Source organism: Hibiscus syriacus, unplaced genomic scaffold (genome assembly GCF_006381635.1).
Source record: "Hibiscus syriacus cultivar Baekdansim isolate YM2019G1 unplaced genomic scaffold, ASM638163v2 tig00111410_pilon, whole genome shotgun sequence".
NCBI classification, from domain to species: Eukaryota; Viridiplantae; Streptophyta; class Magnoliopsida; order Malvales; family Malvaceae; genus Hibiscus; species Hibiscus syriacus.
Window position 1 is genome coordinate 827008 of NW_024063087.1, and position 24311 is coordinate 851318.

Below are 24311 nucleotides of genomic sequence, written 5' to 3' on the forward strand. Positions count from 1 at the left end.
TAGAATTATGGTAATAAATTAAAACTTATTTTAGTTTTATGTTTTGTTTTTAGTATTTTGATACCTAGACTTAATGAATAATAATAATTTCTTTATCATTGAGATCGTTTGGTTCGTGCTCATTTTATTTAAAATAATTTTATGTTATTAAATTGAATAAATAAGTATTTTATTATATTTTTTATTTAAAAATATTAAAAATATTTTAAATTGAAATAAATTAAAATAAATTTTATTTAAAATTTTAGGCCAGTTTCAAGATAGATAAAAGTAATTTTGAACTCGGGTGAGATCGAAGTTAATTTTTTTGTTAATTTGTTATAATATTAGGTCGAGATTCAGGTTGATAAAAAAACTCGTTCCACTCGATCTCATTATCATCTCTAATATATCTACAAAATAAGAATTGTGTAATGAAACATCATGTTAAATTGCTATTATTCAAAAGTATATATCTAAAAAATTCAAATGATTACCATTAAAAATGTACTCTAGACAACAATAAACTCAAATTAAAGAGAGATAATGTAAGACTTTTTTTCCTTTTGAATAATAGATAATGTAAGACTTGTCCCAAGGTGATTGTTTATTATTATTATTATTATTGTATTTATCTTTACAAATTTTAATAATTTCTTATTTTTAAGTTTTTTTTATTAATTTTGAATATAATTTTTTATTATTTTTAATTATTTTGAAATTTTAAAATATTTTAAAATTTTAATAATATTTAATTAATTTTTTTAATATTTCTAATTTTTAAATAAAATTTTGGTTTTTATAAATAAATATATTTGAATAAAAAAGAGAGAATAATATTTGAAGGAAAAAGATTAAAATAAAAAGAAAAGGGGAAAATGGTAGGCAGTGAGTAAAAGGGGAGGATGAGGATGAAACGATAGAAGAAGATTTATAGACTGGTTGTGTCATTCAGTTCTCAAGTGTCTCTCTCCGTCTTCTACCCATTTTTCTACTTTTTCCTTCGATTAAAAATGGCGGATAAAGCTTAATTCTTATTGTTTGTCAAACAAAGAAAGAAACTAAGAAGAAAAAAAAGGCTTAAAGTAGCTGCCTTGGTTTGCAACTCTCATCCCGGATTGCTCGATTGATTTTTTTTGTTTGGGGTTTGGGGTTTGGGGTTTCATTTCTTTGAGTAATTAAACACTTAATACAAAGCCATGAGGAGTGGAAGAATTCAAAACTATGCTTCCTGTTCTGCATCATCTTCTTCCACACTCCCTCACCCTCCATGCCTCACCTCTGCTTCTCGCCATTTCAAGTTCCCTCGTCTGTATGTTCTTATCCACTTACGTTTGCTTTTCTTTCTTTGTTTTTACTTTACCCTTACCCTTGTTTTTCTTTGATGCTTTGGGTTTTCTCAGGCTGTCGGCTCGAGCTATGTCTCTCTCTCATAGGGTGTCCAGACATTGCCTAGTGCTCGAGACGACTCAGTTTCCATTTCCTAAACAGTCCCATACCATTTCCAGTAAGAGACATTTGTTTCACGCGGGCGTGGGAGCTTTGGTGACTTCAAACACTCAACCAACCTCCACTGGGCCTCTTATTGGCGAGGAAAAGATCGGAGTCTTATTGTTGAACCTCGGAGGTCCCGAGACCCTCGACGATGTGCAGCCCTTCTTGTTTAACCTTTTCGCCGACCCGGTTTGTTACTTTTTTGGCTTCCGATTCTTCTTCTTTAGCTTCTTCAGTATAATTATTGTGACATTTCTTCAATATGATAACTAATACGTTTCTTCAGTATCAACTAACACTTGATAGTTGATACATATACGATTGAGCATCATGTGGAAAGAGAAGAACACAATTGTATAAGAAAACCCCAAAAACAATTGGCAACGGTGGAGAGATCCAACTTTAACATAAGGCCACAACAAATCTTAGTAACACAGTGAACAATTTGGATATCATGTTCAAAGTGTAGATCCTTTGTTTCAAGTTTTACTTACTAAGTTTGCTTTGCTGTGATACTAAGTTCATCATGATCCAAAAGATGTTAGTTACATTGTCATTAAGGCTTTGGTTTCTTGGTGTGGTGAATCTAGTACAGCATCACTTCTTAAAAGAACTTGAAGTGCCCTAGATTCTTATTATAATAAGTAAAAGAAGAGATTAATACAGTTGCCCTGTAACCTCTATTTGCGAGAAGATAAAGCTCTCCGTATCTATTTCCATGTCAAGTCACATGTGTCAGGTTAACAAAATATGATTCCGGAACCCCAAAAAATGAATTTGGTAATATATTTTCCCTCTATCAAGTTACTTGGACAAAATTTTCAATCCATTCTGTTTTATCGTGCTAATTATCTAATTGGACAGGATATTATACGTCTACCAAGGTTGTTTCGTTTTTTGCAAAGGCCCTTGGCAAAGTCTATATCTGTTCTTAGAGCACCTAAGAGCAAGGAAGGCTATGCTTCAATTGGTGGCGGTTCTCCTCTTCGACGAATAACTGATGCGCAGGCATGATTGTTTTTGTTATCATTTGAGCTTCTTATGGAAACATTTATATTTATAAAACCTACCATATTCAGTTTACTATGTTGCTCATTAAGTAGTGTGGAAGAGAAAAAATAAATTGCACTGGAACTATTCTGAAGTAATTTTCAGGTGACTGAGTATGTTGCCCTGCTCAAACATGTGCCGTAAACATTCACTTCCACTAGTTCCTTTATGATGTTATCTGATTTTACTTTTAATGGTAATGTTTCTTCCCTCAATAAGTTCTGTTAGAGACAAGCATCCTTTATCTTGCAACCTTGACTCAGAGACTGTTAGAAACATAATGAGATTATTTAAATGTTGGAACGGGTAATGGAAGCTATCAACCTAAAAGTTAATTCTTCCAGTTTCAACTTTTATACTTTTGTTCATTGTGGCGACCAATTATTATTATCATTTTTAATTATATTGCTTTATGAGTAAATGAAAATATTGATGAGTCGAAATTGCGGAATTTGATTTTATTTGCTTATTGTTGGCTTTTTAAACTTCTGCCTTCATAGAGCAGATACGTAGTTGACATTGTTTTCACTGATGGTTTGGATGGTTCCTTAGCCAACAAAAGTGAAATATGTAGCAGGGGAAATGTTATTCAAGACCCGAACGTTATAAAGGCCACTGTTAGAGATCACTTTTTTAAGGCTTTCAATGATAAGTCTACCTTAGAAGTGGAAGATATAGGACTGCATTTTTCCAGTATCTCATATGAGCAGAATTAGAGTTTGGAGAAAGTTTTCACAGAGGAGGAGATATGGGATACTTTAAAGTCTTGCAATAGAAATAAAGCTCCGGGGCCGGATGGTTTTAATATGGGCTTTTTCAAAAGATATTGGCATGTTCTTAAGGGAGAGATTTTGAAGTTCTTTCATAATTTTTATTTGGGGAAAGATTGGGATCATGGCATTAATCATACCTTTATTACTCTCATTCCTAAGACTTTTAACTGTGGTGATCTTGATGATTATAGACCTATTAGCTTGGTTGGTGGATTATATAAGATCCTCTCTAAGTGTCTTTCGAGGAGGTTGAGGAGCTGTATTTCATACTTAATTAATCCTACTCAGTTTGCTTTCAACCAAGGTAGACAAATATTGGACTGCTCTTTACTTGCAAATGAAGGAGTAGATTTTTGGAGGAAAAATGGAATTAAAGGCTGTGTTTTCAAGGCTGATTTCAAGAAAGCATATGATTCGGTTGATTGGGATATTTTGTTTCTAGTGATGGAGAAAATGGGATTTGGTCCCAGGTGAAGAGGTTGGATCAGAAAATGTGTTTGCACAGCTTCTGTTTCGGTTTTAGTTAATGGAGTTCTTTCTGAGGAAATCCCAATGGAAAAGAGACTTAGACAGGGATGTTCTTTATCCCCTTTGTTGTTTAATTTTATTGGAGAACTTCTCAATTTGCTGATTTTAAAGGCTGTTGACCAGGGGCTGTTTTATGGGCTGGTTCTTAGCATAAATGAAGGCTCATTCACTTTATCTCATTTACAGTTTGCGGATTATCTCATTATATTTTGTGGTGCATCTAAAATGCAGATTTTAAATGTGAAGAGGGTGTTTCGTGTGTTTCAAGTAATCTCAGGTTTACAGCTCAACATGAAGAAAAAATTGTTTGGTGTTAATTTGAATGAGGAGGAAGTTCATGATTGGGCTAACACTATCAGTTGTTCAGTTGGTAGTTTTCCCTCTGACTATCTATGGCTTCCTTTGGGAGCTACTAGGAATTTTGTAGCTCTATGGAATCCAGTGATCAATAATTTTACCAGAAAACTATTTGGGTGGAAGGCTTCTTCCCTTTCTTAGCAGGAAGATGGTATTGGTTAAGTCGGTTCTATGTTCGCTTCCTACCTATTATTTATCTTTATTTAAGTTACCAGCTTCAGTTCTTAAAACTCTCAACTCAATTATGTCCAATTTCTTATAGGGAGGAGGAAATGGTAAAAATAAAATTCATTGGGTTTCTTGGCCGAATGTGAGCAAACCTAAGACTGAGGGGGGTTTAGGTGTTCTTAATCTAAATTTCATGAATAGAGCACTTCTTAAAAAATGGTCCTGGAGGTTTGCCAATGAAAGGGAGTCTGTTTGGAGGGCATTTATTTGTTCAAAATATAATCTGGATTCTTCTCTGTTATTGTTTGACAGTAAAATCCCTCAAAAAGTCTCTTGGATTTGGAGATCTCTGATTAATAATCACTTTGTGGAGGACAATTTTGGTTCCATGTTTAGAAGTTTGTGCAGTTTTCGAGTATGAGATGGAAGATTAATTCGGTTTTGGCACGACAATTGGGTTTTGGATTCTCCTCTTTTGCTCATTTTCCCTAGATTGTTTTCTATTTCCACTAATAAAATGGGCAAATTATTTGAATTTGGGGAATATAGTTCTTCGAGCTGGATTTGGGATGTGCAATTTCGAAGGAATTTAAATGACTGGGAATTAGAGCAGTGGGCTAATTTGATGGCTGTCATTTCCTCTATTTCTTTATCAATGGAGATTTATATATAAATTTGAGGAAGAAATTAGACATGAGTGAGAAAGTTAGTGAGAGAGTGAGCGTGGCGCATGGTATTGGTTCTTCAGACAGAGGCGGAGCACTGCCTGGCGAAGGAGTATGGGTAGCTTTCATTGATAATCTTAGTAGGAGAGTTCATAGAAGTGTTTTATGGGAGCGTTTTAGTTATTTCGGCAAGGTGATTAAAGTATTCATTCCGTTTGTCAATAGAAGGCCAAAGTACAAGGACTATACATTCGCCTTTGTGCATTTTGCAAGTAAGGAGGATCTGTTCAATGCAAAGGATAGGATGAATAACGTTGTGGTAGATGGTAGGAAAATATCGGTGTCGATTGCAAAATATCATAAGAGAGGCTTTCTGAGAGGCCGTGAGCAAGTTCCTGGAGTGGGGTCAGGAGTGGAAAGAGAAAAGGAGTCGTGTGGGAAGAGATCAATAAGCCTTGTTGAGACTAGGAAGAGGGAGTTGCTTAGTAAATTTCATGATGGAAGATCTTACAAGGAGTCGGTAGTGGGAAGGGATATTATGGAGAGCCAGCAGAGGAATAGTGGTTGCGATGTGAAGGGGGGTAAGAAGACTTTGGATGTGCATATTCCTTTGGAAGAAAGAACTTGGTTAAGATCATCTCTAACTGGTATATGTAAGCATATTTTCGAGGTGGAGCTTGTGCAAAGAAGTTAAGGACTGAGGGCTTCAATGTCAAGGTGGTAAGGTGGGGTTTTGCGAAAAATGCCTGTCTGATTGTCTTTCAGTCGGGGAAGAGAAAACCGCAGCGGTGAAGGATAAATGGGAGGCATTGTCTTTTTGGTTCGAAAGGCTTGAGCCTGTTATGGAGGAGAAGGGTGTTCCTTTATCTTTCTGTGCAGTTTCCTTGATGGGTGTCCCTCTGAATTGTTGGTCAGTTTCTTTCTTTTCTAGCTTGGCAGAGAGATGGGGCAAGTTAGTAAAGATTCAGGATCAAACTGCTCAAAGAGTGGATTGTAGGGTGGCTCAATTGCTGATAAGAGTGGAAAGTCCGTTTGATATTCCGTCCCAGGTAGTCATTAATACATATGGTAGATCCTTTATTATTAAAATCAAGTGGAAGGCTGCGATGAGTTCTTTCCGGAGCTGGATGATGGAGTGGAGGAAGCCGGTTCTGTGGAAGGACGAGTCGGCCCGGGGGAAGAAACTCATTCGGAAGGGAACAAAGGAGATGATAGAGAAGAGCTGCAAGGACAGTTGAATTTTCAGTCGATGTCAGGCGCCTTTCATGGGGTTGACACGCTGTTTGATGGCAATTTGAATTTAAACGTGGAAGTCAATGATATTATAGGGACTGTCCAGAGTGATCAGGGGACAGTACTAGGTGATGTTAAAAGTAAGAAGAAAGTGTCAGAAACCCTTTTCGCTGAGAGAAAAAGGATGTGCAGTTTGGGAGGTGGATCCTCGGGGCAAGATAAAGGTGTCAAAGACTGTGGGATTATCCCTAAAACGGGCAGATATGTGGAGATTGGGCCTGAGCAGATTGGGTATATTTCTCCAGCCCAGTGTTGTCCTGTGGATAATGAAAGTAATTTCCAGGACCAAACTCTTTTCCAAACATATGTGGAAAATAGTAGTTTCATGGGGGAGGAGGTGAAGGAAAACAGCAAGGAATTGGAAGAGTGGGCTAAGGGTGATAAAGAATGTAAATCTAAAAAGGCTATTAGCAATCCAATGGGGAAGAGGTGTAGGAGATGGAGAGTGGGATATCAGGTTTCGAAGGGATTGTCAATTAGCAATACTTCTGAAGGTGTGAGGGGTTGTGGACGTTTTGTTAGGGTGTACAGAAGGTCGAAAACAAGAAGAGTATGGCTATGTTCAGAAAATAGCCATAAGCACAGTCAGAACAGGCTGGTTCTTCATAATTTTAAGCAATTTTCTTCAGCTTCAAGGGATAGGGGCCAAGTCAAGGAGATAAAAGGTTCTGGTCAAATTCAGAATACTTCTACGGGGCATATGAAGTGCAGTTTTTCTCCAACCAGGGGGGGCAGACCCGTCTATTATTTCAAAGAGTCGAAGATTGTACAGAAAGAAGAGAAGAGGCTTAATCGCAGATGCTTTGGCAAGTGCAGAAGTGTCTACAGTCTATTCTCGGTCCTTCTCTAAAGTTTTGGAGGAAGCATTGAATACTTGGGAAGTTTGTCAGAGTTTAGGCATTTCTTTTAAGGAAGGGAGGGAGGCTTTCATGGATAAAATTAGAATGACGGAGGAAGGAGCAGGGGTGGTCAATGAAGCAGGTCAGTGAGCCAGTTTCTGTGTCCTGAAGGTTTCGGTAGGAAGTGCATATGATGGAGTGCAATTTTATTTCGTGGAATGTTAGGGGATTAGGCAGAAAGGAAAAAATTAGAGGGACGTCGAGACTTGTAAATAAGATTAAACCGGTTATATTGTTTTTACAGGAGACAAAACTAAATAAAAGTCGAAAGGGATTGAAGAGGAAGTTAGGAGGAAAGCTATTAAAGGGAGCAAGTTTTCAGCCAGCGGATGGGTCTGCTGGTAGATTGATGTGTTTGTGGAATGATAATGTTTTTGAGGCAAATGAGGTGGGCAATCATAGTAGATTTCAGATGTTAAAAGGAAGGTTCAAGGTGTCTAAGATGGAGTGTGTTTTTATTAATGTATATGGCCCATCGGTTGAGGAAGAAAAGGAGGAGTTTTTTAGTCAGTTGTTGAGTTTTGTGCATTCGGTTGATCTGCCTCTCTGCATTGGGGGAGATTTCAATGCTTATCTCGAACAAGAGGAGAAGATTGGTGCCTCTCAAAACTGGCATTCAATGGGTCTGCTAAGGAATTTCCTGCAACATTCAAATCTAATTGACCTCCCTTTGGTAGGTGGCACCTTCACATGGGGTAGTAATAGAGAGGTTACCACATGGGTAAGGCTGGATCGTTTCTTATTGAGCAGCAGCTTCTTAAGTTGCTTCCCCAAGGTGGTTCAGAAACTACTCCCTAGATCTCTTTCTGATCACAACCCGATTCTATTGGCGGAAGATGGGAAGAATTGGGGACCGAAACCATTTCGGTTTTTCAACTATTTGATGGAGGAGGATGGTTTTGTAGATATGGTTCAAAATGTAGTGTCAGATCGGGCCAACGATAGAGGGGGAAGCAGAATGTTCAATTTATTAAAAGGAACCAAAAAACGTATCAAGGAATGGCCAATCAGAAGTAAACAGGGGATATCGGAGGCTATTACTGGGTTGGAGAGTAAATTTTATGATCTGGAAATTAAGGCACAAAGCAGTGGACTATCTTCTTTGGACTGGGAACAACTCCTATCTTCCAGAAATGAGCTATGGAAATTGTACAGAATCGAGGAAAGTATTTGGTTCCAACTGTCGAGAGAGAAATGGATTAAAGACGGAGACAGAAACACTAGGTTCTTCCACCTATGTGCTGTTAACAGAAACAGATTCAACTCTATTTCGGAATTGAAAGTGGATGGGGAGGTGTTAACAGACCCAGAGGTGATTAAAGTTGCTGTCTCTCAGTTCTTCAAGAAAGCATATAATTCCAGAGATTTTCTAGAGGTAGAGAACTTGAACCTGAATTTTGATATATTGAGAGAAGAGCAAAGGACTGGCCTCGAGGTTATTTTTTCAGAAGAGAAAGTAAGGGAGGCCATTTTTTCTTCGGACAGCTCTAAAGCTCCAGGCCCTGATGGTTTTACAATGGGGTTTTATAAGAAAGTTTGGCCAATTATAAAGGGGAATCTTATGAAGTTTATGGAGGATTTTTACTATGGAAGAAAATGGGATCATGGAGTCAATCATGCGTTCATTTCTCTGATTCCAAAGAAAGGCAATCCGAAATGTATTGAAGATTACAGACCTATAAGTCTAGTTGGCAGTCTCTATAAAATCGTCTCCAAAGTTTTAGCAAAGAGACTAGTTTCGGTGATCCAAGATATTGTGAGCCCTTCACAGTTTGCATTCATTCCGGGGAGACAATTACTAGATTGTGCTTTTATTGCAAACGAAGGTATAGATAGTTGGAGGAAGCGAGGGCTGAAAGGGGTGGTTTTCAAAGCTGATTTTCAGAGGGCGTATGACTCGGTTGAATGGCCTATTATTTTTAGATTACTGAGAGTCATGGGCTTCGGGGAGAGATGGGTTTCCTGGATAAAATGTTGCCTCTCTACGGCGTTGATATCGGTATTAGTGAACGGTTCACCTACAGAGGAGTTCTCGATGGGCAAAGGATTGAGACAAGGATGTAGTTTGTCTCCTCTATTGTTTAACTTAGTGGGGGAACTGTTAAATCGTATGTTGATGAAAGCGGCGGATGTGGGATTTTTTCAGGGATTTACTTTTGGAAGGTCGGATGCCCTCAGTCTAACTCATCTACAGTTTGCGGATGACCTGATTGTGTTTTGCCGAGACTCATCTACCTACATCCTCAATATTAAAAGAGTCCTGAGAACTTTTAGCATAATGATTGGCCTCCATTTGAATATGTCGAAGAGTAATCTGTATGGAATCAATGTGGAGGGCGAGGTATTAAATGAATGGGCTAAGGAGATTGGTTGTGCTGTTGGGGTTCTTCCAACAGTGTATTTAGGGTTACCATTAGGTGCAAAAAGGAACTCAGAGGCTCTTTGGGAGCCAGTCATGCAAAGCTTCAACAAAAAATTATTCGGATGGAAAGCTTCCTCACTTTCTATGGCGGGGAGATTAGTGTTGATTAAATCAGTTTTATCCTCCCTGCCAATTTTTTTCCTCTCTATTTTCAGAATTCTGAGTAAGGTCTATAGGAAACTAAATTCTATTATGGCAAACTTTCTGTGGGGGAGGTTTCTTCAAAAAGCAGAATTCACTGGGTGAATTGGAAAAGGGTTTGTCTTCCCGTAGAGGAGGGTGGGCTGGGAATCTTGGATTTGAATTTCGCTAACAGAGTACTACTAGGTAAATGGGTATGGAAATTCACAAATGAAAAAGACTCACTCTGGAAGAACTTGATTTGCAGTAAACATAATGCGAGTACTATGTCTTTAGACCTTAACAAGGTAATCTCTCATTCGGATTCTTGGATATGGAAGGGTATTACAAGAAATTACTTGGCAGAGGACGCAATTGGAAATGGTTTAAGATCTCACTCGAAGATACAAGTAGGTAATGGAAAGTCGATTGTATTCTGGCATGATGTGTGGCTAAATGAGGAATCCTTAAAAAGTCAATTTCCGAGAATATGCTCTATCCAACAATAAGTGGGGAAAAGTTTCAGAGTTTGGAAGTATAATAAGCAATAAGTGGATTTGGAACATTCATACGAGAAGGAATCTCTGTGACTGGGAGATGGAGCACTGGATTCGACTGATGACACTATTGGAGAATATTGGGCTATCTGATTCGGTGGATGATTTTTTGGCGTGGTCGGGAAAGGGTGATGGATTGTTTACTGCTAAAGCCTGTAGGTTGACCCTTTCTTCCAACTCAAGGGGCAGTCTCACTTGGAAGAAATTCGTTTGGTCAGGTTTTGCCCCACCTAGAGTCGAAACTTTTCTCTGGCAGGTTTCTCATCAAAGACTGGCAGTCAGATCGGAGCTGATAAAAAGGGGTGTTACGTTGGAGGAGGTGTCTTGCCCGTTATGTGCTAAGCAGGAGGAAACAGTTCAGCATTTGTTTATCTCGTGTCAGGTTGCATGGGATTTATGGAGCAGTTTCTGGAGGTTATGGGGAGTCTCGTCAGTTTTACCTAATGATCCAGCCTCTTTGTTGTGCTCCTGGTCGGATTTAAGGCCAAAGTCATTAATATGGGACTTTATACCGGGGGTAGTTCTTTGGTCACTATGGAAGGCTAGAAATTCGGTGGTTTTTGATGATGGGAAACTGGACAAACCTAAACTTTTCTTCTTATGCAGATTTAGGTTGGTTAAGTGGTTCCTTGCTAAATACCCGAACGATTTCATTCAGGTTGATTCTCTTGTTGGAGACCCGTCGCTTGCAGACAAGCACCAGACAAGGCACCCTAAAAGGATGAAGGTTCAGGAATGGCTTCCTCCTCCCCTTCATTTTTTTAAAGTTAATGTTGATGGGGCAGTTAGTGGGGACGGGCTGTTTGGGGGAATGGGGGGTATTTTAAGGGACTCGGAAAGCAAAATCCTTGGGTCTTTCTCACTTGCTGTTGGTCCAGGTCCTCCTCCACTCGCTGAGATGAAAGCAATAGAGAAAGGCATTGAATTTTTTCTATCGTCGGAATGGGCGACTCAAGGAAGGTTAATTATTGAGAGTGATTGTAAGAAAGTGGTGGATTGGATCTTACAACCAACTTCTTCTCCTCCTTTCCTTAGGTTACTGGTTCAAAAAATTGCTTCCTTAATCTCGGAGAGGGCGATCATTATTAGACATATTCCGAGGAGTTGTAATTGTGAGGCTGATACCTTAGCTAAACAGGGGATTGGCTGATCACACAATATAGCTTTAGAGGTCATTCAGTGGGGTTTTGGGTTATTGTGGTTGTAGGGGATGTGGTAGTTTCGCTATTGTATAGGGGCGGACTGGTCGTGTTAAATGCTCTGTAATTTTTATGGTGTTTAGTCAGTCTGTTGGGTGTTTTTTATGTACTATGTTTTCTTGAGCAATAAAATCCTAAGGCACTCTTTTCCTCCCTTCACTGATTAAGGAACTTTCTCAAAAGTTCCATTAGTCAAGAAGGGGTTTTTTAATGAGGCCTGTAATTCTTATCAAAAAAAAAATTATCAATGGAGATTTCTGATGGGATGGTGTGGAAAGGTACTGGGGATGGGGTATACACTGTAAAATCTGGTATTAAGTTATGTTCGGAGGACGTCCACTTTTGGAAGAAGATTATTTGGAGGGGTTACTTGCCGCCAAGAGTGGAGTCTTTTATGTGGCAGGTTGTTTTAGGGAAGTTGGTTGTTAAGACAGAACTTGTAAAAAGAGGTGTTCAAGGTATTAAAGACGTGGTATGTCCTCTTTGCAAGTTGGAGGATGAGTCTTCCTCACATTTGTTTTTCTCTTGTTCGGTGGTTTGGGTTATTTGGAACAAATTTCTGAATTTCTGAAAAATAAAGATTGTTTTTCATGATAATGTGAAAAGCTTTCTTCTTGCTTGGGCTGCTATGAAGACTAACTCTCCAATTTGGTCTTTAATTCCAGGGGTCGTCCTTTGGACTTGGAAAATAAGGAATCTAATTGTGTTTGAGGGGGGGAAGTTAGATATGGCTGAATATTTCTTCTTAGCAAGGTTTAGGCGTGCTTCTTGGTTCCTAGCAAAGCACAAAGAGGTTTCTATCCCTAAAGATTCTCTTATTTCAGATCCTTCATTAGGGGACTCGTGTTCTTTTAATGCCAAACAGATTGTTTCTGTTTCTCCTTGGTCCCCTCCTCCTAAAGGTTTTGTTAAACTTAATGTTGACGCAACTACTACTAGAGATTGAAAGAAGAGTGGGATAGGAGGAGTTTTAAAGGATTCCACAGGGTTAACCTTAGTCTTTTTCAAGGAAGCTGCTGGTCCGGGGCCTCCGACCTATATGGAATTAAAAGCTATTCAGAAGGGGTTGGCGTTCTATGCTGATTTTCGAGAGAGTTTCAAGGACCGTTTGATTATTGAAAGTGATAGCAAGGTGGCCGTGGATTGGGTTAAGGAGGTGGAATTATGTCCTGATGTTTATGCTTTTATGGTTAAAGATATTGTTCATAGGCTTGATGCATTACATGGTGTTGTTAGATGGGTAAATAGGACAACCAATTTAGAGGCTGATGCCTTAGCTAAAGAAGGAATTGGCTGATTTAGTGTTGTTTACTATGGGTGGTTTATGGGTGTTTACTGTGTTTATGTTTTTCATGGGGGTGTTTTGTAGGTTGTATCTTATGTAATTTCTTTTGTTCAATAATATCCTAAGGCACTCTTTTCCTCCTTCCGCTGATTAAGGATCTTCTCTACAAGCTCCTTTAATCAAGAAGGGTTTTTTAGCGAGGCCTGAAATTCTTATAAAAAAATATGTAGCTTAAGCAATCTTGATCTAAGACATCTTAGTATCTCTTTAGTCAGTCCTTGATTTGTATTTCCCTATCATTATCCATTTTAGGCTGAAGATTTGAGAAAGTCACTTTGCGAAAAGAATGTCCCTGCAAAAGTGTATGTTGGCATGCGTTACTGGCATCCATTCACTGAAGAAGCAATTGAGCAGGTATTTGTTAATTTTAGCCTTTTATTTATATATATTTTATCTTTTGGTGACTGTTTGAAATTTGATTTGGCTACCTTTTCTTATTTTCTTATTCACTTTGTATTTATTCTTCTTGAATGGTTGACATTGCGCATGTCAATGATGTATGAAACGTTGTTCTCGGAAGAACTTCATTCTGATTCCGTGTACCAAATTAATGTTGGACAGTTCATATTGGGTAACAAATTTCAGATAACTAGATTTGGACTTTCTTCTGTCTATTGCCACTTGCTAATATTAAGAGAGAATTCGTCCTTGGAAATGAGCGCATTTATCTAGATCCAGCCACTACCATGAGAGACAAAAAGTAAAATGGAACAAATGAGAAGCCATTATTGGATATATTTGTGATAAGTAATGAATTTGAAGTTTGAACTGTTATTTAAGGATGGAGGGATTAATCTGCATGCATACTTGTGCTGGTTTCCTGCTTGTCTGATGTGGACTGAGGAAGGATGGTGTATATGCAGTTGCTATATGTCTCTTGAAGTAGTTAACTTTTGCCTCCAATTCTAAATCATTTAAACTTATTGGATGAGGATATCACTTTACATTTTCAAAATTTCATTTGATTTGATATTTCATGATGCTGAAGTAAGTGAAATCACCAAAGTATTGTTTGTATTGTAATGCTTCAACTGTGAGTTATCATTTCTATGTGCACATTTTAAACTTTATTGCTTGCTTTTAAATTTATGGGTTGCTACTATACGCCTGCTTTTGTATAATTAGATTCAACTGATTTGAAGTTGGTTGTTCGCTTGTTTTCTTCTATTCCTAAAATGAGCCCACTTTTTCAAGATAATGTTTATGTTTTTTTTAGAGTTTCACTCAGATATTACTTAAAATGAACTGCTAGTTTCTTTTGGTAGTTTTGATGTCTATCTGGTGGCTTGTGAATGCATCATTGATCTCGGTTAAAAGATAATATTTTTCCTCTGCCTTCTTTTATTTGAACATTGATTCTGGTGATATAATTATTCTACTTTCCTCCTAACAATATTGTAGATAAAAAGGATGGAATAACAAAGCTTGTCGTACTTCCACTTTATCCTCAATTTCAATATCAACCAGTGGTTCAAGCCTTCGACTCTTGGAAAGTATATTTCGGTGAGGAATAAGGACATGTTTCTTACATTCCTTGATATAAACTTGAATTATAATCTTAAATCAATTTGCTTTCTCTGACAATGTAATCAATTGGTTCATCAGTGACGATGAGTATCTAGTGAGCATGCAGCATACGGTCATACCTTCTTGGTATCAACGTGAAGGATATATAAAATCTATGGCAAATTTAATTGAAAAAGAGCTGCAAAAGTTTGACCGTCCTGAAAAGGTATTCCCTTAAAACCTTTGTTGTATTCTTGTTGACTGAATTTTGGCAAATTGGCTGGTCCTGGTCTGAATTATTATGTGGTGTAGTTATTCTTGTATTTTTTTTCTTTCATATGAGAAGAAAGGCTGTTGCACCTAAATTTTGTATGTAACTGATGTAATGTTCCTAAATGAGTTTCTAATTCTTGTTATGTTTTGCTTCAGCATATTGTAAACTTGAAAGCTACCCGGTGACAATCCTGAATGGATCTGCTTGACTTCTTTTGTTATGACCCCTTGTTAGCAATTGAGTCACCAGGTGATTAACGGGAATGCTAGAAGTAATTGTCTTCCCTTTATTCTTGGAACGACTTATGATGTTGGATAGCTTAGCTCATCAAAGGGAGACCGAAATCTTTAAGACTAGTTAAAAAAGAACCAAGATCTTTAGTGTTTTGATAAAATACTGACTAAACTTTTATTCATGCCAATTAGCCTACATGGCTGGAAATAAAAGACTTGAACTAAAAGATAAACATATAGAGCTGCAGATTATCCGCTTCAGTTTCTTTTTCCTAGATTGTTTTCGGTTTCTTCTAATAGATCTGGTAAACTTTGTGAGTTTGGGGAATTTCTTCCTTCTGGCTGGGTTTGGGATGTTCAAGTTAGAAGAAATTTAAATGATTGGGAGGTTGAACAATTGTGTAACTTGGTGAGCTTCATCTCTCCCTATTCTTTGTCTAAAGATTCCAGTGATATTTTACTTTGGAAAGGCAGTGGGGATGGTGTTTTTTCAGTCAGTTATTGTATTAAAAGTTGTGCTTCAGGATCAGATGATGTTTGCTTCTGGAATAACATTATTTGGAGAGGTTTGGTACCCCTAGAGTTGAATCTTTAATGTGGCAGGTTGTGCTTGGCAAGCTAGCTGTTAAATCCGAACTGATTAAAAGAGGGGTTCAAGGTATCGAGGATGATTTATGCCCTCTTTGTAAATTGGTTGAGGAAACTTCCACGCACTTATTCTTTACATGTTCGGTTGCATGGGCTTTGTGGTACAAGTTATATAATTTTTGGAGATTTAGTTCTGTGTTTCCTGCTGATGCAAAAACCTTTCTTACTGCTTGGGATGAGTTGAAATCAAATTCTTCTATTTGGACTTTCATTCCTGGGCTATCATTTGGGCCATTTGGAAGGCCAGAAATTTTATTGTCTTTGAAGGGGAAAGCTTGATCAGTTAGAGTTATTTTTCTTATCACGAGTTAGGCTGGCTTCTTGGTTTCTAGCTAAGCACAAGGACGTTTCTATTCATAAGGATTCCTTGATTATGGATCCTTCATTAGCAGATTCCTACTCGCCCTACAGCTCTATGAAGTCTTCCTCATTCCCTTGGGACCTCCCCCTTCTGGTTTTTTTAAATTGAATGTGGACGCAGCCGTTAGTAGTGACTAGAAGAAATCGGGTATAGGAGGTATTTGGAGGGATCATTCAGGTTCAGTCCTAGGTTCTTTTCAAGAGTCAGCTGGTTCGGGACCTCCGACTATGATCGAACTTAAAGCTATTCAGAGGGGTATTTCATTATATGCTTCTGCTCAAGAGAGGGTCAAAGATAGGCTGATTGTTGAGAGTGATAGCAGGGTTGCAGTAGACTGGATCAACAATGTCAATTCATGCCCAGTTGTTTATGCTTTCGTTGTTAGTGATATAGTTGACAATCATAGATCTTTGGGGGGGGTTGTAAATTAGGTTGCTAGGTCAGCTAATATGGACGCCGATGCTTTAGCAAAGGCTGGAATAGGCTAATTTTTATGTTGTTTGCTGTTTCAGTTTAGCATTTGATTCCTGTTCGGGTGGGATTTATAGACTGTTGTAAGGGTTATTTCGAAGAGATTTATCGAGGTTGTAATCTTATTTTCTTTTATGAAAATCTAAGGTGCTCTTTTCCTCCTTCCAATGATTAAGGAGCTTCTTTTCAAGATCCATTAATCAAGAAAGAGGTTTTTAATGAGGCCTTCTAATCTTATCAAAAATAAATAAACATAATAGAGCTTAGGCGTTTTTTTAAAATGTTTTTCCTTTGAAAACCTCATCCCGGCGTCATTCCCTTCCCAACCCAGCAGCCGGCCGCCACCTCGCTACCGCGCCAGTCACCGTCATCAAGCTTCGACCGTCGCTCGTCGACATCGGAATAGTAAGAAAAAGTCACCATTCGAAGCTTGTCTTCACCCTGGTTATGAATCTGTAGTTGGTTTTCTCAAAATCGAACTAGATCGACGTAGATCTAAAGGAAGATTTTCGATTTTGCAGATTTTCGTGAAGTTAAAAACTGTTGCTTTGTCAAGTTTGCAAAAGGTTTTTGGATCTGACAGGTCCAGCTTTTCACTCTCGTAATCAGAAAGTACCCACGGAAAGACTGGGTATTGGGTAAGATCACTGTATCTGCGTCCCGCCAAGGTATTAAGATGCATGAGATCTTGAAATGGTTGTGTCCAACCTGAAAAAGGATAAAATATTACAGAGTTAAAAATCTTTTCCAAAACTCAGTATTGGAGCACAAGGCCCCTTCTCTCTGGGCTGGACGTCAACAACAAGGTTATAGGCTTCGTTTAATGACGGAAAGCCTACATCACAGTAGATCTACGCCAACACCCATAGAATCTTCCGTCATTACCGGTGGTAGTTGAGCCACAATAACACTTGGTGGACTCGCTCCGACTCTGGTAATATAAATCTGAACTTGGATTCGTGAAAAAGGCACCTATCTCCACAAATACCACTGAGGATCCAGTATTTTCATATCGAGCCGAGCCTTGTATCCCTTTCCTCCTTTCAACTGCATCGGATTAGAGAATTAGTCGCCCTTTCAAACTATCTTTGGATGTCTCTCGGATCAGGAGCTCTTCATTCACCTACAGCACTGTAAATCTACGCCGAATTTCTTCACATTGGCCGCCGTCGCCGGTGGTATTGAGGTATAAACAACTTTGGTTGATTCGCTCCGATTTCAGTTTTCCAGATCTGAGTTTGGGTCTCTTTTCCACAAAATCGATCGAGATCAATTCGATTTGGAATGTATCGATCTCCTTCGAAAGCCGCTGGATCTCCTTCGAAAGCCGCTGGATCATCTCAAATCCGAGGTAGGTTGCTCCCGGGATTATACAATGCTTTCTCACCTTTGGGATTAGCCAAAGGAGAGGCTAGACTTCGGTTAATGGCTCTGCCTGAGATAACTCACTCAAAGATGGCGACTACGGGTTCTCTAATCACAGCCGGATAACAAAACTTGCGTCGATTGTAACAAAAAGAATCCTCAATGGGCTTCGGTTTCCTACGGTGTTGCGAAGGAAACTATCAATGGTGGGTCTTGTGGGAATCGGAAGCAGCCGTGAGCAGTAGAGGTAGCCGGGGATAGGTGAAGTCGAGATCGACTGAGGAAATGCATTTGAGATCTCGATTGGAGGCTCTGTCGGCGAATGAGGATACATTTTTGTAAGAAAAATGGCGGATAATAAATCTAGGCCTGATGGTTTGCCTCCTTCACAAGGAGGGAAATATGGTATTGGGAAGCTTTCTTTAGTAGCGACATCACCAGCTCATTCTGCCGTAGATGTTGACCACGATGGAACCAAGGAGACCACCAAAAAAGGGTGTTCCGAGGACAAGTCTACTGAAGTAGCAAGGAGGAGAATCGGGTTTCATAATTGGTGGAAAAATCCGTAATGGGTACAGAAGTGGTTGCTACACCTTATTTATCGAAAATTTACCAGAGAAGATCCATTGGAAGAGGTTTGGATCTTTATTTTGCACCCACGGTCGGGTTATTGATGCTTTCATTCCAAATAAAAGAAATTCGAAAGGGCTTCGTTTTGGTTTCATTCGTTTTGCAACAATCGGAGAAGCAAGGAAAGCGATCTCAGAAATGAATGGATCTCATATTGAAGGCAGTAAAATTAATGTATCTTTGGCTAAATTCAAACATCGACAATCTTTTTGGAGAAAGACCTCGACATCTGTTCACCACAAGTCTGGGATGGAAGTTGTTTCGAGGAATAATCATTGTGAAGTTGAAGGTGTTATGGACGAAGATAAACTTCACGTGTTAGTAAATGTCTAGTGGGGTGTTGCAAGGACTTTATCAAAATCGGTAATCTCGCTAGTCAAATGCAAACCAAAGGCCTCACTGGTTTCTCGTTAATGAGAGCTACTGGAAATGCAGTACTAATGATCTTTGAAGACTCTGCTTCATTGAGAAGTGTGAAGAACGATAAATCAAAGACTGACAAAGTGGTTCTCCAGAGTTGAAGCTTGGTCAGAGAGTTTGGTGGTGGAGTGTCGTCGAGTGTGGTTAGTTTGCGAGGGAGTTCCTTTTCACGCTTGGAATTGGGATACTTTCAAAAACATTGCAGATAAGTGGGGTACTTTATTAGCAATCGATGAAAGCTGTCAGTCACCATCATCTTTTGATCGGGCAAAAATTCAAATCCTCACAGGCTAATGTGAGAATTGATGAGTCGTTGGAATTGAAGGTCGGTGCTAACTCCTTCAAAATCATGGTGCATGAAATTGAGCCTTGCTTCAAACCAAATTATTGGGTCCCTGACGAAGTCAATACTCATTAGATCTCGTTTCTTCAATTGGGGCTTTGATTTAGTTTAAATGGTTGCAGGTGTTGGTTTTCTTTTGTGTTATGTTCTTTTGCGTTGTTTTTTATCATTTTGATGGAGGTGTAACTTAGAAATAGGGTGATTGTCGATAGGGTTTTTTGATTGAGAATGTGAGAGTTTTAGGTGTTTCTGGTTTGTTGTAATGGTGTATTTCACCATAGGAGGATATTCCGTATTTTCATATGTATTGGGTATCATTATTAATAAACTATGAGGTACTCTTTTCTTCCTTCCAATGTTCGTTAACATACTTCTTAGTATGTGGACGAATACGAAGGGAGTTTTTAATGAGACCTCCAACTTCTATAAAAAAAAAAGATAAATAAAATAGAAGGGACTCCTAATGATATGAAATAATCATAAATAAAACTCCTAATACTTCTAATAAAATAATAAACTGATTCTAATACCAATAAACTAATATTTTCCTAAAATAATACTTATAATTATTATTATTTGACGTGTAACATCCTTCCTCTTGATCTTTAGAAAATTATCCTTTTGAAGTTTGGCAAAACTATTTTGAGTAAGTAAATGAGCACAACCAGATTAAATCTTACACTTAAAATGGTTTTCAAATTGGTGACCTTTTGCATCATTGGATTTTAGAATTACTAGACTCACGCAATGTTACATTCTTACGATCTTGTGCTTTCGGATTAATCGTTCAGCTAGTTGGAGGGAGACTGAAACTTCTCAGCTCATCTAAGGGAAACTGAATCCTTAGTACTTGTTAAGGAGACCAAGATCTTTTAGGGTTTTGATAAAAGTTCTGACTTGTATTATTCGATTCTCAATTTGTCTCTTATATAGGGAGGGTTACATAGTTCAATTGAAATACTTACTAAGCAAGTAATTAAAAACAAAGAAGGAAAGACTTCTAATAGTATAAGATACTCATAAATGAGATATCCTAATACTTATCCCCATAAAATACTAATAAATTGATTTCCTCATAATAACCAAATAATTCTCTTAATAAAATACTAATAAATTAATTTCCTAATATTAATAAAAAAGTGACGCCAATGACAAAGGCAACCTGTAACATGTGAATTGCCTGGTTATTGTTGGTTTGTAAATGTCTTACACGGTTAGCTTTATTTGTACCAAAAAGGAGAAGGAAAAAAGCTTGGTTTATTACTAGTGCAATATGAGGAGGAATAAGTTTACCAGAGAATAAAATTGGTCATTTGTTCACAGAAGTCAGATAATTCTTTTGCTTCATTACTGACATAGTAAAATAAGTTCATTGTGATTCATATCAGGTATCTGATATACACACTGTATCCTATCTTATATCTTCCTGGAGTTGCAAGAATTTAGTCAAATTTCTTGCTATGACCATGCTGGTTCAGCTATTTGGCAGATCAGAACAGTTTGACCTATCTGTTTTGTGAACGATGTTCAGCTATTAGTTTCATATTATACAAATCAGTCTAAGCCTATAGTTTATTTTACCAAAATTATCTACTGAAGAAATTTAATTAATGCTGGAAATTTTAGCTCAAGCAGTTGGATTTGCTATTTCCGTTTATAGTATGGCCACATAGCAAGAATATTGGTTAGCAATTGTTTTATAGTATGACTTTTGAATGTGCCTGATTTTTTTAGAATATTTCGGAACCAGATTTTAGAATGCAAGTTGGTTTGAAATCATCCTGTATTTATTGGGATGTCTAGTGACCTTTTCCTTTTATTTCCGTTGCCTATTTATTACACTTAAAAGATACCTTATCATGACATAAGAATTTGATACAATGTGTTTCTCTAGATATTAATTCTCTATTAAACCTCTCGAACTTTTTGTGATCACTTGGGAAGTTCCTTTGTCTGTTTGTGGTGAAGAGGTCCTTGGCTATTATCTTTATGCAAGATGCATGTCTTTTGTAAATTTGTGCTTCCTTGATTTTCTTGTTATTTAGGATCTTTCGCCTATCCCAATTTTAAAATTTTCCGTCAACATATTAAATGAGATTACAAGTTACAGGTGGTAATATTTTTTAGTGCACATGGGGTGCCACTTGCATATGTAGAAGAGGCGGGTGATCCTTACAAGGCAGAAATGGAAGAGTGTGTGGACTTGATAATGGAGGAGTTAGAGAATAGGAAGATCACAAATGCATACACTCTTGCTTATCAGGTACATCTTATGGATATTACTCTTGACTCATCTATTTCACTTCTTAATTTTCAAGTTACATGCTTTCAATAGGTGCAAAGTTTGGGTTCTAGAATTATGTGGATGGGTAAATAAAATCTTCGATTAAGTAGAGGAAAGTCTTATTGTAAAAGCTTACAGAGATTCTAAGTTTCTCTTCGAAGATGCCCATGCTGTTGGGATAATGCTGTGACAAAATATAATTTTCCCAGATAGTAAACTAATTTAACTTTGAAGTAAATTAAAGTTGCCTTTGGTTCTTTATCAACTTGGGGTACTTGTGTTACATTTTACTTTATGAGTACATGTTCTATAAATTTTGAGCCACTGAGACTTGGTCCAGCAGTTGTTTTTCCTCTTTAGAAGAATTTTGGTCTTAGATTCAAACCTTTAATCCCCTTTGGACTTCCTTTCTATGTTTCAAAAAACTATGGATTCGTTTGTTGAATTATGGTCTATTTTTAGTTTGTTTTGAATAAGGAACTTCATTTATTGGTATTAGTTACCTTTTGGTGGCCATGTTGGATCTGGCTAAATTTATAGTGAAGCAGTTCTGGTTGGGACTCTCAGGTTTTATTGGATGCAATTTAAAATGTTTATATTCCATAAATATGAACAAGGATAGGTTAGAGTTTTAATGGTCAAGGGTTTTTCCACCTCTGCTTGATGTATGTTTTATATCTCTTGACCGTCATTTTTTCCACATGATTTTACTTGTTAACATATCTTGCACAGATTTAATATGATGGTACTTTCTTTTGTTAATGGTTGGTTAATGTTCCTGCAGAGCAGAGTTGGGCCTGTGGAATGGTTGAAGCCTTACACTGATGAGACAATAATTGACCTAGGGAGAAAAGGAGTTAAAAGTCTTCTGGCTGTACCAATTAGGTATTATATTTGTCATGATGGTGATGAGTGATGGAATCGAATAGCTTCTACTTAATTTCTTTCTAGCTATATGTCTTGCATTTTACTTCAGTCATAGCTTCTTTGGCTATTGGAGCTGTAGTATTGATTATTGAAGCAAAATATGAAACTATAGTTTCTTTTCAGAATTTTGAGGTTTGACTCATTGCATCTTAGGTCAGTAACTGAAACTCATGAAAAGATTAATGTTCGAGTATAAAGAATTGGCTTTGCGAGGAAAGTAGGATCATCTGATTGTGTAATGATACATAGCTTCTATTGACTTTTTCTAGTTACAAGTGTTGTTTTTTATTTATCAATCATCACTTCCGCCTTGGGCTGCTAAAACTTTTTATTTGATTCACAGCTTTGTCAGTGAGCATATTGAAACTCTTGAGGAGATTGATGTCGAGTATAAAGAACTGGCTTTAGAATCCGGCATAAAAAATTGGGGTCGTGTTCCTGCATTAGGATGTGAACCAATGTTCATTTCAGACTTGGCAGATGCTGTAATCGAGAGTCTTCCATATGTTGGAGCTATGGCAGTCTCCAATCTTGAAGCTAGACAGGTACTTCAAAGCTTTCCACTAAATTCTTATAATGTAAGAGCAATTCTTAAATGTGTTGCAACAGCTAGTTGATTACATCTTTTACATAACGACGAAAGGACTTGCGATACCTCAAAGAAGGTGTTTTAGGTCTATGAATAACATTTGTTATTGTGGTGATACAGAAATGTCATATTGTTGTTTCACTTGTAGAATGCCACCATAGTTGTTGTTTTCTTGGTAAAGTGGAGATGTTCTGTGTTTTTGTGCAGTCATTAGTCCCCCTGGGCAGTGTGGAGGAGTTACTGGCGACTTATGATTCACAACGGCGGGAGCTCCCCCCGCCCGTGACAGTTTGGGAATGGGGTTGGACGAGAAGTGCTGAAACGTGGAATGGAAGAGCAGCCATGCTGGCAGTGCTTATGCTGTTGCTGCTAGAGGTCACCACCGGAAAGGGATTTCTGCATCAGTGGGGAATATTGCCTTTGTTCCACTAAATCCGACTCTTTCTGCCTTAATGAAGATTAGTGTAAATTTTGACTTATATACATTGTATTAGAGAACGTTTTCATATCTAAATTACATCGGAATTGGATGTGGAGATGTACAATTTTTAAGACTTTGAGACACAATAAGTAAGCTCTGCATGCAAAGGGAATTCGTTTCATGATACTGGTCCTATGTATCATATCTTCTACATATTTGTCGTGTTAGATTCTCTTATGATTTTAAGGTTTAATTCATTTAACTCTTCAAGTTCACTCAATCACAATGAAAAAGAAGGGTAAAGTACACATATGGTCCCCGATTATAGGGCGTTATTTTGTTGGGTCAATCAACTATTAAAAGCTATAAAATGATCTCTTGATTATATAGTTGTTTTTTTGAGTCATTTGATTATTAAAAGTTACAAAATGGTGACTTGATTATTTATATTCTAAACTCGTCAATTTTTTGTTAAAAAATTGAGTGTTAACATGTTGATTGGATGTGATAAAATCTGATTCTAGAATCGTTTAAGTTGTATTTTGTGGATTGATTCTTCATTTATATTATATCACCGAGCCAATGCTTGAAAGCAATGGTGGTGCTTGTAGACATCATTAATGATCTAGTTCAGATGACCGTCAAATCTTTAATAAAAAAATGATGAGTTTGGAACATATGAATAGTCGAGTGATCATTTTATAACTTTTAATAGTCAAGAGATCCAACAAAATAATTTCCTATAATCGAAAAATCACTATGTAACTTTTAATAGTCATGTGACTCGTAACGCCCACTAATCAGGGAATCATTTGTGTACTTCAAAAAATAAAAAAGAAATGAGTTTATCTTTGTATTCCAAGAATTTGGTCAAGAATTAATGCATCCTTTTTGCTGATTCAAATTCTCATATCAATGGGCTAGAGTTGAGTGAATTAATGAAGTTGCTTCATATTTAATTCGATTCAATTTTTTTATTAAGCTAAAGGT

General features: G+C 37.6%; 1 pseudogene; it reads left to right on the forward strand.

Annotated features, from left to right (window-relative positions):
- The first annotated feature begins 986 nt into the window (after nt 1-986).
- Nucleotides 987-23414, forward strand: LOC120162943 (annotated as a pseudogene).
- Nucleotides 23415-24311: the final 897 nt, after the last annotated feature.